The sequence below is a fragment of the Colossoma macropomum genome, unplaced genomic scaffold (assembly GCF_904425465.1).
Source record: "Colossoma macropomum unplaced genomic scaffold, Colossoma_macropomum, whole genome shotgun sequence".
NCBI lineage: Eukaryota > Metazoa > Chordata > Actinopteri > Characiformes > Serrasalmidae > Colossoma > Colossoma macropomum.
Window position 1 is genome coordinate 950,962 of NW_023495280.1, and position 9,183 is coordinate 960,144.

Here is a 9,183-nt window from a genome sequence, read left to right on the forward strand (position 1 = left end):
TGACCAAGCATATATGCAGATGAGGTGATAGCAGAGCAATACATCCACCTCTGATGCCCACTATAAGATTTATCTATCTATGGCCTTATCTGGAATTCGTTGAGGGCAACCACCTTTATAGAACCTTTTAAAAATGTTCTAATATACACAACACATTCTCCATCAATCTGAAGAACAAATTCACCATGCAAAGATCCATTTAAGCATGAAATGGTTCTAAATAGAACTAAGCATTATAGTGGATATATTGCTCTGCTTCTGCTAATGTAAGAAAAAGCTGTAAACTCTAAGGCTGCCATGTTTTCAGATAAGGCCTTTTCCGCTGACCCTGCAGTTGGCCCCGCTCAGACGGGATGATTGACAGGTTGGGAAGTCTATGACCTTCTGTACACCTGGTCACTTCATATCTGGACTGCATCCTGATATAGCTCTGGCCAATATACTGTGAAGTGAGTAGAACTAACAGATGTTGCCCAGCTCTGGCCTGTATGCTATAAAGTGAGTAAAACTGAGGGATCTGGCCCAGCTGTGTACACTGTCCAGATTCATAAATACATTTTTCACAATATTTCTGCATAAATTTTAAACCATGGCGGATGAAAAATTCTTGAAGAGGAGGGGCCGCTGAAATCCAGGCTAAATCTGACATCTTTCCAGAAGCACTGTTCATGTTCGTGTAGAATATAACTTTTCAAAGATTTTATTTTAAATCAGGGATGACAAAAATGTGTGAAACATTATACTTAAGAGGTCTGTAGAATACTGGATTCAAGGGAAAGGCACCTAATTTACTCTTAATGCAAGCTATGCTGCAAACAACACCTATTCAGTGCCAAACCAGCAAGGCCACAAGCACATGTACCTTTGCAGAGACCTCACTGGAGACTACACGCCTGAAAATACTTCAATGACTATCCCTCCTCCCAAATCTGCCAATGGCATAGATCTGTACAACCCTGTAGTGGATAACATTAGTGCGCCAACCATCTTTGTGGTGTTCCACAATAATCATGCTTACCCAGAAGACTTGATCACTTTCACCTGAACTGCTAACTGAGTCCTCTTTAACATAAGTCTTAGGCCTGTTTCTCATATATTAACTCTGTACAGCATGAGCAGAATGATTTGTTTTTCATTTTAGCATTCACATTAACAGGTTCATAGCTATGGGAACATATTTTGAGTAGGGGGTGCAGCAGCATCTCCGGTGCCCAAGAGGGAATGGCAGGGGAGGTTGATAGTTAAACTTAACAGGCCAGGAATGCCGTCATGGCCCTTGAAAAACAGTATAAAATAAAATAATACAACTGTTTTCTATACAATTACAAATGCAGGCAAGGCTGTTGGTGAGTGCATTTTTTCCTGTTGCAAAGCAGCAACAGTGTTTTGCATTTTTAACATCCTGAAAGCAAGATGATCAATGTTGTCTTGAATACTGTTTAAAAATGTCATGATAATTTGGATACACAAAATCAAAGAGCTGATCTGCCTACTGCAGCCGCTTACCTTCACTTTCATCTGACTGGTCAGCGCAGGAAAAAAACATAATTTAGACTTCAGATTAACTTTTTTTCAGCTCAGTACATGGCACAAAAAGCAGCTGCCAAGGATGGATAAAACATGAAGAACTGTGTATGCAAAAAACAGCAAGCAAAATGTGTATTTCCCACTGAAAACAACTGGAAACAGCATTGTGTCTTACATGCTGTAAATGGAACTGAATATCATAACCTATATATGCTGCATAAATACCATGAGTGGCAGCAGGTAGCCTATTTAATTGTAATGATGTACAGAAGCTCCACATTATCCTGTGGAGAGGCAGTGTGGTTGATGTTCTTGTGGAGGTACTTGTGGAGACTTCTAAGAGATTATTTTTTGTGGCTTTTTGAGAAGCTACTTGCTGCTCTTTGTCAAAGCATATAACATGCCGGCTGAAGGCCAATATCAAATGTTTAAGAGGACAGATAACTAGACTCCGAGACATAAGCAAAAGCCCTCCTTTAGCATATTGCCCCAAACAATGTGTTTAGTCAGAATTTAGTTATAAAGCTGCAAAACTGTTCACTACAATTTTACTGGCTACTTAGCATTAGAGTTACATCCTAACTGTAGTGGTCATTGCCAGGAAATAGGCAACATTTTTTTCTTGCTGGGGATGACTTTGTGTTTTATAATCACTCAAATAATACAAAAAAACATTTCATATGTTTTATTTTACAGTCTTTTGTCATAGCTTATTAAAAATGTAGTGAAATCAACACACAAATGAAAAGTGGACTACCAAGGTTTTCATATAAATAATACATTCTGTGTAATGCAGTTTGTGATGCATGTAATGCAATTGATGCAAGATTTGCCAGGAGGGATTCTTAAGAATTTCTTTTTTTGTACTATGAACACTGCTGGATGAGTGAGAAATCCGACCAACACCCTCTGTATTAAAAGCCAGGTTAGGTCAGGAGTCACAACCCTGATAATAAGAGCCATTTTGTCCTTTCAGCAAAAATCAAACCACCTTGGGAGCCACAACATTTAATGTCCAATATGTCTCAGTATGTGATGATGTCCTAGTATAGGTTAAAAAATATAAACTAAAATGCAGACTTACTTTACTCTGCTGTAAGCTTTAACTTTAGCCACTTTTCTTCCATTTCCGCCAGAAAACTTTTCCTCAAAAGTTGAATAGTTTCTTGTAAAATTTCTCTCAGTGATCGGCTGTTTTACGAGGCTGAAGTCGCTTTTCATTTGCCAGCTTCTTGTTCGAATTTTCCCGTTCCACCTTAAATTCTGCCTGAGGCGCCGAATATAAATGTGGCACTATTTAAGGTGGACCGGGAAAATTAGAAAGAACCTGACTTCATCTTCGCAATTTTTAGTGTTTGACAGTCTTTTGTTGCAGATTTAACGTACCAGGAAACCAACTGCACTGCTTATAAATGCGAATAAGTCCATTCATCTCATATATTAAAATATTGCAAAAGAACTGCCAGAATCCGAATCATATCAAAATACAAACTTCATTTTCCCACGGCCTTATACAGTATACATTATGCAGTACTGCTCACCTATGCAAACTGTCTCAAAATAAAGTAATAAAAACAGTATATAACATTAGATTAAATATAAATAAACATAAATACATTTAAAAAGTAACAAGAATGTCTTGTTTTCAAAATAGTTGAGATGTTGTAAGGTAGTTAGAACAACAATGACTCAATGCTACCACCACCACCAGCACACCTGATTGAACTAAATTTAATTGAATTGCGTGAAAGACTGATTACACAGAGCAGGTAATAGATGATGACTACAAATAATAATGGGCTGCCATTTGACGAGGTTTGGAAATGGTTAGACATTGATATTGACATACAAAAAACACTGTATTAATATTATTTGTATTTATTATGATATGAATATTTGTTGGTCAAAGTAACACTTGCTGCCCAGACAAATAGCTTTTTAAATGTAATTTTCAGGTGCCTAAATCTTTTGCAGTACTGTATATTAACTTACACTCATAATTTATTCCCACATGACCCATGAAAAAACCCATAAACTTTGCTGAGTGCAAGACAACCAGCATATACGTAATGTATAACTAACAATGGCTATGTTTACATGCAACGATTTTTGCCAATCCGACTGAATACAATCCGATTACAGATTTAGACTGAGGTGTTTATATGCACTCTATTCAACAATCTGATGGAAAATCTTCGTTTACATGCTCACTACAAGTAATCAGATGCAAAATGAGGCGCATGCGTGGAGTAGCGCTTAGAGTAAACGTTACCATGACAGCGAACATCACGTGAGGTCCAGACCAGTTTCTGCTCCGCCATGTTGAGCGGTGTAAACTTTCGCCGTGACGCGACGCACATGCGCAGAACATACTTACACGTTCCGATCGGAATGTAATCGGATTCAGGCGTTTACATGGCTATTATTCTTCTATTTAACGGATTATTTAGAAGTTTACCCACCTCGTTTAATCGGATAGAAATTGTATTCCGAATGGCCTCAATCGGATTAGACTATTCCGATTGAGGTGTTTACATGGACGTATTCTATTCCGATTGAGCTGTTAGTCGGATTATTAACGGATTATCAGGCTGCATGTAAACGTGGCTATTGTTAATCTTCCATAACTGCAGTGTGGGATAAGACTCATTAAGATGAATCATGTTAATACTCTATGAACATACTTTTATCACCACCAGGCTTCATTACTGCAACTCCTTCGTGTTTGGAGTTCCTAAGAAATCTCTCAAATAACCACAGCTTATGCAGAACACTGCAGCAGAGTTGTTAATGAGGTCCAAGAGAGGAGGTCATATCACTCTAGTTTTGAAAATCCTACACTGGTCACCTTTCAAATTTAGGACTGATTTTAACATCCATCCCAGTGGTCATTGTGCGGAAGGCAGGATCACCCTGGACAGGTCGCCAGTTCATCATAGGGCAGACACACAGACATATACATTTACACATTCACATCTAGGGGCAATTTAGCATCTCCAGCCGGCCTGACTGCCTGTCTTTGGACTGTGGGAGGAAACCCACTCAGACACGGGGAGAACATGCAAACTCCACACAGAACGGTCCCTGGTCGCCCGGCCAAGGACTCGAACCCAGGCCCTTCTTGCTTGTTGAACTACTTTAAAATGATTTTCTCTAGGCTAGTTAGGGGGGAATGTTAACCTAACCATTTGCTCTTTTGTACTCCATTTTGAATTAAAATGTTTTCTCAAACTAGAAACACTGCAAATATGTTCATAGGTTTGTCTTGCTAAGCAAGGGTGGATGACATCCACAAGTTTGAGTGTTTGCATTCTATGAATGTATTTTGGTGAGAATTTTGAGCATGTAATATTTCTCGTTTCATAATGTCCAAGACAGAAGTTGAACTTGACTGTATAAATATGCCAAAGTAATCCAGGATTTGAATGAATATGAGCCAAATGTCATTTGGTGTCTAGTGTAAAAGCTAAGACTGGTAAAGTCATAAGGTGGGAGATTGTAGCATTTTGGTGTTTGTTGATTACATGATATTTAGTAAACTGCATTACAGTAATGCATAGGCAATAACCCTGAAGATGAATGTAAAGGCTTGATTCAATTACAATTAAAAGTACTGAAGATTTTACCATTTTTTCATTGTAGAATTTCATATTAAAAAAATCGGTGACATATAGAGTTTATTGATCACATCAAATATATGAATTCTGCCGTCATTATTCAATCAGCTTCACCTCATACCTAATTATATTATTAAGAGCAATAAAATACAAGTAATAAAAACAGAAAACAACTGCACACATGGGAATCCTTGTAATAAAACAGATAATAATAATTTAGCTTGAATGTTGTCAGCATATACTTTGTAAATGTGAATGGGAATTTGGAGACTTATGGATCTGTTTCATCTCCAAATGTTCGTCTGTCTTTCTCCTTTCCTTTTCCGTTCACTACTCGCTCGGGGAGACTTCGTTGTCATGCGACCTGCAGTCTGCACCCCAGTTCTCAGTCGTTAAGAACCAGGGCTTTCGCGCTGTGTTGCACATGTCCCGTCTCGAAGATATTTTACTGACACAGCGACCCCCCAACTCTCTACCACGAGACCAAAACCGAAGTTATAAAATCACTAAAGAAAACGGGTAGGATGGCTGTAACATGCTGAGTGGACATCCATTACCACTGGATCTTATGTCACTCTAACAGTGCATTTTATCACAGATGAACGGCAGCAGCGTCTCATGTGCTCCAAACCAGAGCAGTGAATGAGAGCCTTCTAGTTCACTTCCCACATCACTTCCATTTGTTTTATCAAAGATATTGGATGTAAATGCACTATGGATCATTACAAATACTTTGCTTTAAAACTACCAAGTCCTCAGACATTAGGAAAATAGAAATCCTGTATAGAAAAAAGAAAAATCAAGATGCATCGATAATCGTTTTATAATCGCAGCCCTCTGAATCGTAATCGAATCAAATCGTGAGGTGCCTAGAGATTCCCACCCCTAGTGTAAAGTCACTGAAAATGTGTTATTTTATATGTTCTTCACAGAAAATGAGCAAAGGAGAAGGAATCTGAGGTTGAAATAATAATAATTCGCATCATTTTTTCTTTTGGTAAACATTGAAAATGGCTCCCACAGACCCCAACACCACACAAGGGTTAAAAGGACACGCTCTACGTCTGATTTATGAAACTATTGTGCAACGTTTGGAAGGAGGCATGATTTGAGCTTCATGGAATTAGGCACCTGCACACTATACCCAATCAGTCTTTCACGCAATTCAATTAAATTTAGTTCAATCAGGTGTACTGGTGGTGGTGGTGGCATCGAGTCATTGTTGTTCTAACTACCTTACAACTCTCAACTATTCTCAACTATTTTGAAAACAAGACATTCTTGTTACTTTTTAAATGTATTTATGTTTATTTATATTTAATGTAATGTTCTATACTGTTTTTATTACTTTATTTTAAAAAAGTTTGCATAGGTGAGCAGTACTGCATACTGTAGACTGCATAAGGCCGTGGGAAAATGAAGTTTGTATTTTGATATGATTCGGATTCTGGCAGTTCTTTTGCAATATTTTAATATTTGAGTTTTATTTCGAATTTTTAGTCATCCATACATCACAACACAGCATATGCTAGATGCAAAATTCTTTTTTTTTTCTTTTTTTTTAACCGAAATCTCTCTTCCATTTAGCTGTAGCCTATTCCATCCACTAGGTAGGTCTTCTCTACCACACAGTGCTACTAATTCGGAAGAGTGAGTGCACATACTTCCTCTGAAACACATGAAGCTGTACCATATCTTTTCAAACTTCTGCTAACACAATGTTATGGAACCAATCAACAGGCTTGGAGGAGAACGCTAACTGCTACCTGTTAAGTCAGCTAACAGATGCTGGCATTGGCTAGTATCATGCTGAAAGGTGGGGGAGAGCGAGGATCACCCTACCCACCAAGAGAGAGCGAGACCAATTATGCTCTCTTGGACTGCCTTCCATGGATGGCGGTGACATCACCAGGGCTCCATGTTGTAAGCTCCTGACAACAGGGCCAACATTTAGACGGTTGGATTTAGAATTTTTTTTATGCAAAAAGAGCTTTTAGTTTAAAATTAAATCCAAAATAGAACTAAAAGGATGATCTTTTCTCACCATTCAGTAGAACTTTTCACAAGATCCATCTGAGATATATCAATCAGGACCTAAAGATAGGAAACAGACAGAAGTGTTATCTATTTGTTTAAGCAATAGAACACGAGAGGGACTGTGTTATCGCGAAATAACATCCCAGTCATGATGTTATTCGCGATAACACACGACCTCGAGTGTTCTATTGCTTTTATACAAATGTTAAATAAATAAAGTAAGAAACTAATAAATTGGGCCATGAACGTGGCATTTAACATGTTTTAATGTTAGCAATTCCTTCCGCCAAATTATTGTTCCTCAACAAGCAGCTCATTGCTACATCAGAGCAACAAACTCCGCTCACTCGCTGCACAGCCAGCAGTTCATTCTCCAGCTCTTTACACTAAATTCCCACTGTCATTACAACTGAGCAAGCTTTTCAGTCGGCAGCTGTGACAGAAGAACACCTAAACAACCTGGAATTAGCCAGAAATGAACCGAATACCATCTTCAGAGTCTGACCAAATCGGCTGAGGGTCAAATGTGATCTTAAAAGTATCCATTTTCTGTTTGTGGCAAAGTAAGAAGTAAAAACGTTCAAATGGCTTGAGCGTCTCCTACAGTTGTCAAAGTCGTTGCTTAGCAACGGTGTCCCAGCGGAGTGGTACAGTGTTTGTATTTCAACCAATTAGCTTGCGTGGCCAAAACTAACTGTTGTATAAAGAAAAATATGAAATGTACACCTAAACAACTAAACTACAATTGTCTAGTCACTTTAATTATACAGCATTTAGTTCCAACCACACAATCTGATTGGTTGAAAAGTGTTCTACCAATTTTATCCCTAACAAAAAAGTTTACTCAGACTTACTTTATATAAGTGACTCTGCTTTCAGTATACTTTTTATGTACTACCAGAAATATACTAATCAAAATTATACTTAAGTAAACAGAAAAGTCTATTTGGCCTATACTTGTACTTAATCTTTTGATCAAGATATACTTAAGAAAAGTATAATTAAGTATTCTTGCCTTATACATAATGTTTAAGTATTCGTGGCTTGTAGTTTGGGGTGGAATAGCTTAGAGTAAAACCTATGTGAGTGGAACTGAAACTGATCTTTTATGTAAATCATAGAAAAGCGTAATCTATTTGTGGGCAGCCAGGGACTGATTTCAGAGGCTGCATGACACAAATTCTAATATCAAACATTCCTAAAGACTGTGTTCATATTAGGGGTTGCACAGACTAGTCAAGTAGTAGACTGGTTTTTACTGCTCGGCAGGGCTCATTGAAAAGGGCACATCACGCCCTACTGACCTGTGGAGTTTGGCTTCGTCACAGATTTTTGAAGTCGGATTTTTTAAATTCACTTGTTGCAAATCGCTCCCTTCTCCTATGGTTTTATTCATGATGTCATTATTGATTAGTCGATGTTAACGCGAGTTTCATCACATAGCTTTTGAAAATCTTAAGTTGTGCAACCTGGAGTTCTTATTGTGTGTTTGTTTTGTTTTGAACTGAAATGTCAATTTGAATTATGTTCTTATATTCTGGAATCAAATACAATATTTGTTTGAAATTTTTGATTCATAAAGAAAACAAACATGCTCTCTATCTTGAACATGTCTTGTGAATTTTTATTTGTGTAGTCCACTGGTAGAGTTCATATTAGTTAGCTTCAAGTCTACTTAAAGGTATATTTCAAGTATAAAAATGATCCCTAAATAGAAACCTAGTAGTGTACTTTAAAGTGCAAAAATATTATATAAATAATATACTTAAAATAGTACTTTTGTAAAGTAAAAATTGTGACAGAAGTATATAACTAGAATGCTAACAGTATATCTATAAGGTGTGGTTCACAGTATATGTAACGACCACTATTCGGTCATCAAACAGTCGGACACAAGGGCTCGCTTTCCACTCTGTTTATTCTGAAACAGATTTTATAGTGTATTAATCTTCTCTTGCCTTAGATGGCTGCAGACCCCACAAGCGTCCATCTCAGAGCTCTC